This window comes from Lissotriton helveticus, chromosome 1_2 (genome assembly GCF_964261635.1).
Source record: "Lissotriton helveticus chromosome 1_2, aLisHel1.1, whole genome shotgun sequence".
Taxonomy (NCBI): Eukaryota; Metazoa; Chordata; class Amphibia; order Caudata; family Salamandridae; genus Lissotriton; species Lissotriton helveticus.
The window spans coordinates 2,399,966-2,410,695 of NC_136058.1; the positions used below are offsets into that span (position 1 = coordinate 2,399,966).

Consider the following 10,730-nt stretch of genomic DNA (forward strand, 5'->3'; position numbering starts at 1 on the left):
TTCCAAATACCAAAGCAGATTGCTTTTTTGGCAGCTCCCCGTGTGGAAAAGCAATGCCGGCTCCCGCAAGAGGCGGGGAGCCTGTGGGACTGTGGGGGGATTGGGGACCCCCCCCCACGGTCTCCCACGGATAGGGCCGGCCCTGGAGGATGGGGTACTTGGGGCCAGAAGTGGCCCGAGAGGGGGGCCACGCATCCACCCTCCCCTTGGATTTAAATAAAAAAATATAGGCAGGCTGGCCCTTGGGATGGGGTCCCCGGGGCCATAATAGGCCTGAGGAGGGGGGCCTCATGGCCCCCCTCCATAAAAGTAAATTTTAAAAAAACATTCCCAGCCCCGGGGGATGGTGTCCCTGGGGCCAATAGAAGCATTAGGAAGGGGGGGGGCACACAGCCTCCCTCCATAAAAAAAAAATAACAAAAATGTGGCCATGCCCCGGGGGATGGGGTCCACGGGGCCGGAATTGGCCCATGGGAAGGGGGCCACGCGGCCCCCCCTCCCGTATCATTTTATTCTTTTAATAAAATGGGGTGAGGCCCTGGGGGATGGGGTCCCCAGGGCTAATAATATTTTGAAAGGAAGGGGGGCCACACAGCCCCCCATTCTTAAAAAATAATTTTTAAAAAAGACCGGCTTCGCGCCGGAGGCCACGCTCCCCCTTTGCAGTTGGGGAACTAATTCCCCTTGAATACTGGGGGTCCCTGGGGGCCAACTAGCCCACCAGGAACCGCCAGTATGCGCCAGGGAGCTGCGTTGCAGAGAGGTGTTCTGAGGCCACGTCCCTTTTTACACCTCTCTGCAACGCAGCTCTGTGGCGCTTAATGGAGGTACCTGGTGGGCTAGTTGCAACCCCGCGACCCTCAGGATTCAAGGGGAGTTAATCCCCCAACTTAAAACGCGCCACGGGCGGCGTTTGCACAGTGGTGAAGGGAGGGGCGGGGCCTGAGGTGACATGTGTGTAAACACGGCCTGTGGTGCGTTTTAAGTTGGGGAATTAATTCCTCTTCAATCCTGAGGGCCAACTAGTCCACCAGGTACCTCCAGTAAGCACCACGGAGCTACTTTGCTGAGTCTTGCAAAAAGGGGCGTGGTCTCTGAACACCTCTCTGCAACGCAGCTCTCTGGCGCATACTGTAGGTACCTTGTGGGCTAGTTGGCGCCCAGGGACCCTCAGGATTGATTCCCCAACTTACAACGTGTCACAGGGTGCGTTTGCAGACATGTCATCTCAGGCCCCGCCCCCTTCCTTCACCTTTGTGCAACTGCGCCTCCTGTCGAGTTGTAAGTTGGGGGATTAATTCCCCTTCAATACTGAGGGTCCCCGAGGGCCAACTAGCTCACCAGGTACCTCCAGTATGCATCAGGGAGCTGAGGTGGAAAAACAGAAACTTCCATTGGATTCCATGCAGCCTTAGGCGTTTCAGACTCAACAGTCCTTGATCACAGGCCAGAAACACAGCGAAGCAGAAAGTGCTCACCTGCCCATCATTAAATACAGTTCCTCCCCTCTGGGCCTCTAGTGAGTTCACAGACGCATGATGGTAAAGGTAGTCCCATTTATTTTAAATCACCCCCAATGGGTCTGATAATGACTGCATTTCGATAAAAAAATATAAAAGCACATCCCCAATGGGCTGCTCCAATGTCTTGTACCTGAATTCACTGGAAATATTCAGAGCCTGCCAATCCCAATGTGACAAACAATCCCAGTCACAGGACCCGCAAAGTCAGCAGTGGTGCTTACTCACAGCTGGACCGGCCGTAAAATATGAAAGATGCATGATGGTAAATGTCGTCCCATTTATTTTAAATCACCCCCAATGGGTCTTATAATGACTTTTAAATTTTTTAGCGAAATGCAATCATTATCAGACCCACTGGGGGTGATATAAAATAAATGGGACTACCTTTACCATCATGCATCTGTGAACTCACTAGAGACCCAGAGGGGCGGACCTGAATTTAACGATGGGCAGGTGGTCGCTTTCTTCTTTGCTGTATTTCTGGCCTGTGATCAAGGACTGTTGAGTCTGAAACGCCTAAGGCTGCATGGAATCAAATGTAAGTTTCTGTTTTTGCTCAATAAAGGAAACAGCCTGCCTCAGAGTGTTTCTTCGTTGAGGACACCATATATACATCATAATCCTCATGGCGAGGTGTTGATAAATACAACCTTAATATACAATTAAAGAAATTAATCTGATATGAAGTCTATATCTAACACCAGGTTTACACAAACGAATTGCATTGTAACACGAACTGAACACAGCAGAGGTTTAGAGGAAAAAAACAAGTTTGCACTCCGCCTGCGTTGCCCTGTTATTTTCAGCTGATTATGCACAATGTCACTGGGCAGTCAGGAAAGACACTAACAATTTGGCAGCATTTGGGCTTTTTTCATTGTACTCAAAACTAGACTCGCTGACTCGTTTACACAGTGCAGACCTTGTTTTCACATATTTTAGAACCTGCGCCAAATTAGTTGTTTTTACTGTCATCACAAACGTTCAATAGCTGTCAGACACAAGGTACTCCACACTATTCAAGCCTCAGCTTGAATTCAACAACACAGAAATGAGGTTAAGCAAATTGTTCTTCTACAACAGAATACCCATTCGGACTGAACTTAATCCAGTCAGTTGCACTTGGAAATAAGCCAATCTGAAAGGCTGCTTTACGATTGAATTTATTTCAAATATTATTCCACACTATTTTATTTTCATGCTCACTGTAGTCATAGCACAGAGGGATGTGGTGGCATACAGAATAATTTGTTTGTTATGAAAACTGGGCTGGTGTTCTAACCTCAACAAGCAAAATAAATATGTGGTAGGAGTTTGGAAAAGGATTCATACCCGAGGCTATGGAAATGGATGCTTACTTTGTAATCTCAGGGCGCATGCTTCCAAGTTCAGTGTGTTTTTGGTTCCCATGTGAGTAACAGAAAGCATCTCCATCCTTAGCGGGGACAAATTATGTTTGTGTTTTCCACCACAAGTAGAGCCACCCAAGTAGGTGATCTCCATAATAAGAGCAATTTTGTGCCAGGCAGCTCTAGGGGATGAGATTTGCCTGGGCACAGCAATTGGATCACTATGAAGATCCTTGTATCTTAAGAAAGGATAGACTCTATTAACTACGTTATATTTGCTCATTTTAGTCCTACAAACAAATAGCAGGCTAAAATGTTTGAATGTGCAGACAAATGGCTACACAGACATAGCTTGCAGTGTACCAACAGTAATAAATATACGAGTAGAAATGTACAAAGCACAAACATAGTTACTAAGCAACAAAGCACTATACAAAGATGAGTGAGCTACATTGGCCCCTCCCTGTAATGTACAAACACTTTGTGGTTTGAACAGACCTTGCATAAATTTGTGATTTAAAGGATCTAACAATTCACAACAAAATAGTGCAAGCCTGTCAAAATAGGATAGGTGGAGCAATGGTGCACACACTTTGGGACCGCTGAATCAATAGCTACTTAAACAGAAGCCATAAACCTAGAAACCAAGATTCACAAAGACAACAGAAAGCTCCATAAACTGACTGCTGATTGTTCTGAATTTTCCATACACGCATTTTTCCTTGTATAAAGTCAACTTAAAGTTGCCCCTGTTACTATACCTAAAGGAAATGAATTGTGGCAACTTCGGGCGACTGGTAAACATTAATAAAAGATAAAACAGTTTCTCTTTGGGCAGTAAACCCTTTCCCTTGGAAAAGACGGCTAGCCAAATGATATGCAGTTCAATAAGTGGGCAGTCGAATATGCTCGAGGGTCTTTACCTTTTCCTGAGCATCTGTATACATGTCTTCTGCAATAAGGGCATCACTTGCCCTCTAATTTCTCATTTCAATCACAATGAATACAGCTCAAGTGGAAATGTGTTTAAGGTGAATGCACATACATTACTTGATGTAATGCGTCAGTTAATACATTTTTCAACGTTAAGACTAGTAAAATTCAAAGATCATCTGAAATTAGGAGCCATGAAGTGAAAGACTTCCTTAGATTACTGTGTTTAAAATATAATGTACAGTTCCAAACCTTCAGATGTAGCATTAGTTCAGCTGCCATATAGAAATGACCACAAATAGTTTCTCAAGACACTATGCTTTATTTTCAACCTGTATAACAAATATTATTACAGACTTAATGATACAGGACTAGCTAGTATTTTAAGTCGTAACATGTGACCATGTCTCTGAGCACCAGTATTTATATACAAAATGTGCAAAATATAAAGATTGGTCCCACAATCTTAAAAAACATCCATTACTTTATTGAGGGAAGGGCTTTACCGCCACACTACAAAGCACAGAATTTGTAAAACTTCCACAAAAATGAGAGAACTTCTATATTTTTTGAGTTGTATATTATCAATTGCTCTGCAAAATGTTACCCGTGGCATTGCTCTTGGGTATCTCAGAATGCCTTGGCTAACAGCCAAAACTGAAATAAAATGACATACACCATTAATATATCAGCTCGCAATCAAGGTCCTCAATCATTTTCTTGGCTTGCTTCATTATTTACAACACAGCTTTTTTATTTCAGGCATAGACCATACAATACAATACAGCACTCTATTTCATTGAAGACTTTCTTTACTCTTAACAGTACAGGACAACTGCAGACTTCTCCAAGCATTAGAAGGCCCCACAGTGTTTCTGATGCCAGAAAAATCTGATTTATCTGGTGAAATGTAATTCCATATCTAGGAAGCGCTTGCTCAGCGGTACCTCTGATGAACATCAGGTCAAATTTCTTTCTCACCAAGTCATTTGAAGAAGCTTCCTCATCCAACTTAACTGCACATTCCACCCCACACTTTAAAAAAGTTGTACCACCTTTGGATAATGCAGGCCCACCTCATCATTTGACTACTCAGACAGTAGAACCCATCAGGATTTCCTACCCAAAGTACTGTTGTTAAATCTTGAAAAATCAAAGTTTAGAAGAGCAAAATTCTATAACAACGCATTCATCAGACTGTGTAAAGAAGATCCTTAACACTTCAAGAAGCCAGTATGCCCCAATGACACCTGTATCTTATGCTTCTCCTAAAACTTACTTAAGCAAACGTCATTATTTTGGTTTTGGCTGTATCTATTTTAGATGTATTGTTATGTTATGGTATGAAAATGTATGATGGAGGAAGTTATTTAGCCCTTTTCTGAATAACTACACCAAGTGTAGAACAGGAGTTTGGCCTATAACAATTAGGCCTCCTGGGCAGGGGAATTATTGTTTTTGTAATACTTTTTACTTATAGTGTATGTGAGAATATCAACATATCCAAGTTCTTGATCCATTGGAGCATGCATCCCAGAAAGTATACTTATTGCTCACATGGTGATATTAAGTTTCATCCCAGACACCAGAATGTGTTTCTTATACTTGCATTTACAATGTACTTTAATCTTTTCCTTTGCGGTTGCTCTATGTAGCACAAGGAGACAATCTCCCTCATGCGTGCTGTGTTTGAGGCTCTAACCAGCCCACTTTCCATTTGGTATCTTGCATTCCCAGTTGTATTATTTTGCCTTATAGGTTCACACTCATGCTCATGGGGTGTAGTCTAATGGGGTTTGGCAGTTGGAAAGTGTCTGCAGCATTTAGGCCCGCTCAGCCAGATCCTCAGCAAGGATCTCATCTTTTCTTATAGTTAACAATGAATCTTCTGCAACTGCCTATTCAATTACATCACTAATCTAAGTTTGCATTTTCGGCACCCTCTGACAAAGGTAGTGTACAGCTAGTTTGCACCAAGCCAATACTGTACCCAGTACAGCAAATCTGTTTCTCATGTTGCCCTGTTTACCTTAAGTGGTATTATCACTTGCAAGCATTCTTTATGTGTCAATTTAAGAAGGCTTCCAGTGGCTGCCTCTTCACCTCTTTCCAGTAGATCTGTACTGGTCTGTACTTGTGGGCAGCTCCACATCATAAAGTTAAAGTCTGTTCTGGTTCCCTGCATCATGGATACTTGAAGCTCGATCTGGAAGGATCTTACTGAGTGAGGTGAGGTAGGTAATTTCAGATAAGGGACACCCATCTCTCCCTGGTCTCATCTGAATATGCTGCCAGAGTGCCTATAAAGATGAGCCACCAATCATTGCCCTTATGTCAAGGTTGACTTCATCATCAGGGCTTGGGTAATCTGAGGCATTAGGGAACATTTGTCAAATGTATCTCGTGCCTGTGATGTTTAAGCATATGTCAAAAATTGTCAGGGACGAATACCACAATAATCTTGCGTGTCAACAAATGTATTATTTGATGACATCCACCACTTCACATCCTCCCCTTTTCTCTCAATTTCATCACATTCATTTCTTGCATAATCTTTCTGAAAGGGCGGATACTCTACAGTTGTATCTTTGCCGTAAATGGTGGGTGCTTTAGTATACTCTTCACTACCCTTCTCCACACTTAGGCCTTTTGTCTAATTACAAACAGGAAATGTTCTGGGACACACCTTTCTATCATCAAGAGTTCTGGGATCTGTATATTTTGCAGTAGTTGTTTTTCTCAATTACATTCTTCATCCAGCCAGTAGACTGCATGTTGTAGCTAGGATGCTACATACCTTAGCTCCATATCTAGGAGTTCCAGCACCCCTTTCTTCAATGGCAACTTCGGCACAGTCAGTCTAACCCTACAACGTTTCCTGGCCCACACTGGTGACAGTAACAACTGGCCCAAATATTTACAAAATAATTTTGGTGTGGAAAATATGGATCCCTGTATAACATGCTGGCAGCGAAGCAGAACCACCATCTTAGCTAGTGAGACTTTGTTCATTACTGAAAATGGATATCCATTCCAGAAGTCAACCGTTTTTCGTTTTTATATTATATGGGGCTGGTTTTCACTTGAGGATTTAGCAACAGGTCCATGATCATCCCCAATATCCAACTTCAATTAATGTTGCGAAAGGGAGATATCATGCTCCCTATGCCACATGGTTGTTGGCTGGTAGAACTCTTATTTTCCACAGGTTTGTTTTGATGAGATGAGCTTAAATTGATCAGCATCCACTAGTCCGTATCTTGAAGAAACAGAATGGGCCAGAGTCAGCGTAGTCAGTTTTATCCAAGCTAGAGGATAATCTTGAATGTCACTGCATAGTAGCAGCAGATTAAGCAGAAGAACTTGATGAAGCCAAGTAGTGGGCGTAGTTACGTTTTAATGAGAAGTGAAAAAATTATGAACCTGAAGGGACAGAGTTAATGATGAAAGAAGCTGATGAGTATAAAGGACATAAGATGATGCTTGATTTGTCGGAAATGTAGGAAAAGATTCATTCTAATTGTAGGACAGTGACCCAATTTCCATCAACTGTGGTTAGCAAATCTTCCTAGGTGGTGTTTAGGCAGAATTTAGTTCATACCAGGGGGATACCAAGTGGTAGTCAGAAAATGTGTTTTCTTCAAAAAAGCTGAAGATCTAAGTGAAAGCAACTCTTTCAATCAGTTTCTTAAGAACTGCATATTGGACTCGGTTGGTAGATGGCTAGATCAATGTGGTTCTTCTTTAGGATTAGGTTCTTGTGTGAGATCTCATGGTGATTCAGGAAGAGGTCTGGTATTATGGGGTTGATTTAGGCTCCATGCTGGGATGGCAGCCTTCATGGTGAGTGGGATGCCCATAAAAGTTTGAGATAGACATGGTTACATGAAAAGCCAGTCTGGAAGCATGCCTTGAGCAGTTCCTTGTACAGTCTGGTGGTGAACTGTTATAGGATTATTTGGTCCTCTTGTGTGCCTTTCAATGGCTTGCTTCTGGGGTAGTGTTCCATAGTCTCTGGTTTTGTGATGTGATTGTCTGCAAGGCCATCAGAGAATACAAGGGATCTTTTTAACAGCGTATTGCAGGTAACATATTTCTGAGAGCATCCTGTACAGTTGCTTGTGTCACCATTTTTGCTTGGCAGATTCAAGAATAGTACAATGTTTTTGCTTTCTTGAATGGCTTTTTCTATATCCTGCTGCGACTTTGAAAGCAGGCTTGTCATGTCTTCCCTCAATGTTCCAAAGTTTCATTTTCGGTCTTTACATTTGTTTGAGACAATGAGTCTTATGACTATGGCGCAAAGAAAACTTGAGGGATGTCAGTCTAACAGAAATCCTTCACTTCTATAATGCTATCTGGTGGAAGCGAGGAAGGTAGGTGATAGCTGAGTGAAGCAAGGTTGAGCTTGTTCCACGGTCTATAGAAGTTCTAGTAAGCCTTTGCTATCAACAGTTTTGCACTGAAAATGTACACAAATGTTCATTGGCCCAGAGGCAACTTTCTTTAAAACCCAGTAAATGGAACACCAAGATCCAATAAGTTACACACATTAGTTTTACAATTGTTAAACTTTCCACGTATTTAGGGAAGTCAATCGCACATGTAGTAAGGTTTCAACTATTTTCAACCTATGAGCACATTATACTTTATTCATCTTCGTACATAAAAATTGCATATACCTTTGACACATTGGAACATACTACCGGCAGTGGAGTTGATCTTCCACACAGCATTCTGAACACACTACAACCTATATAATAGACTGAGCTTTATAATAGTAAAGTCTGTGATGTAAAAGCTATGACAAATGTACTGCAAACATCAGTTCCAAACTTTGAATGACATTACTTTTATAAATACTTGATTTCGATAACCTTATTTTTCCCAGTAGACAAAAACCGTAGCACTTTTGCAAGGCACTGGTTTCCCAATCCTAAAAACTCAGAGGCAGACGTCTTCGCTCTTTGACAACTTGATGACCCAGGGATAGCATTCTCGTTACTGCAATTTAACCACAACCTCATATTGTGCACTTTCAACTGCTATGTAGTTGGAGCTGTTTTTCAAAATCTTGATTTTGGTACCTCGGGGCACCAAAACTAAATGCTTCTTATTAGGTCCAAGCACCCGACATATTATTTGAATGCGACTTTCTGAATAAAAATATGTGAGCTGATGAGTGGTCATTTATGTACTGCATTTACCATGCTGGAATAAGAAACAACTTGTTAGCTTGCAATACAGTCCTGAGATCCCACATTTAGAATATATTGGAAGGCTGTTGTACTGAGTGTATGCTCAGAGGAACGCTATTAAATTCCATAAAAGACGAAACAATGTTGTCTAGCTTACTTAAGAATTGCTATATGACGTGTTTTATTTCAGCTAAATACTTTTGCAGCAGTAAAAGAAATTCTGTTCTATGGTATTGTGTCACCGCTTTAAGCAGCATAATACTTTATGAGTTCCTTTTCAAAACAACCCGCAAAACATATACCTTGTTTGCAAATATACCTGCAAGACAGTGCTACAAAACGCAGTATTTGACCAGTCCGTTAACGCATAATCTTGTAACCACCTCGCCCCCAAATAACTCCCCCTCCCTTAAGGGTTTCAGCTCACTCTCTCCGATACCACACCCACAAATCTATGGAAATGCTTCCAAGGTTAGCAGATGACTGTTAACTAATGGCTCTCTTTCTTAATTATTCACCATATGTCTCTTCACTCTCACTCCCTGGATCATTCTGGCCCATCACACTCTTCTTCATTCCCTCTATTTCTCATTTGCCCTCCCTCAAACATACAACCCTAGTGAAGAAGGCGTTAGAGACCGGAGTGTGAACCTTACCTCCTGTCTCCCAACAGAAAATATATAACATCCGATCGCCTCTACCTTGCTTCTGATTTGTATTAACCAACGTTGATGTGCGAAGATGAGAGCTGGCTATCAGAAAGCAGGGTTTAAACCGATTGACAGGCTAAGGGGCGGTACTAGGAGGACCTTTGTGGTTGCACTTCCCAATAAGCCCTCCCATTGGTTAAAAAACATAATCCGCCCAGAAAAGTCGTGAGATACCGGAAGTGACATCCCCTATGGTGCTCCGGAAAAGAATCCTCACTTGTTCCGGAAGTCCTGGTCCAGCCGCACATGGGCAGCTGTTGCTGTCCTTGTTTTGATTTCCTAATCACCGGGGTCTGTTTAGCCGCAGGAAAGAGGACGGTGTGTGGGCAGACTGACAGGGGCGCACCAAAGGGTCCTTCGCCTGCTCAAGAAAGAAAAGAACAGCAACGGTCCACAGCGCTCTGTGAGCGGGTCGGTGTCCATTCAGTTGAGAGGGTCGCCCATCAGGGGCCACCGCAATCCATGAGCTGTGAGCGGCTTAGGGCATTGCAGTGGGTCGCTCTACTGTGGCATGTGAGCTGCCATTTGGTGTAGAGACTAGGATGGTGTTAAGTTTGGGACATTAGCCCTTCGAGGACCCAGCGGCAGAGTTTCCAGAGGCGTGCTTGCTGTGTTGGCTCCCAGCAGATTATGGGATGTGGAACGCGATTTGGTTTATGGCAGTGGATACAGCAGGGAACATGTGGCAGTTTGGCAGTGAGCGCCCACCAACTAAGGGCAAGGGGCATTGTCTGTATCTCTTCAACTTCTATGCATTAAAACCAGCTCTAGAAATTGGGTTGTTCGAGCCATATAGCAGTGGTGTCATTTATATCTATTAAGTTAATTACCACTTCTTATTTTCACACACACACACATATATTAGATAATTATGTATGTATATATTGTCCATTTGGTATCCCCTCTCTCGCCCTAACTGTTATGGTGTACTCCAGCGGTCTTGAAGCTCAAGTTAGCATGTTGGTGAAGAGATGCCACTTTTCTGTCGTTCTGGCGAAGAACAGAGCGTAGAGATTT

General features: G+C 42.8%; 1 protein-coding gene across 1 annotated transcript in view; it reads right to left on the reverse strand.

The window, feature by feature from the left end:
* WDR47 (WD repeat domain 47) overlaps positions 1 to 9,791 on the reverse strand; it is a 381,791-nt gene extending 372,000 nt beyond the window's left edge. Inside the window, exon 1 of the mRNA XM_078668245.1 lies at positions 9,660 to 9,791. The gene's annotated coding sequence lies outside the window, so the exon portion shown is untranslated. The remainder of the gene's footprint in view (positions 1 to 9,659) is intronic.
* Between the last annotated feature and the right edge of the window lie 939 nt (positions 9,792 to 10,730).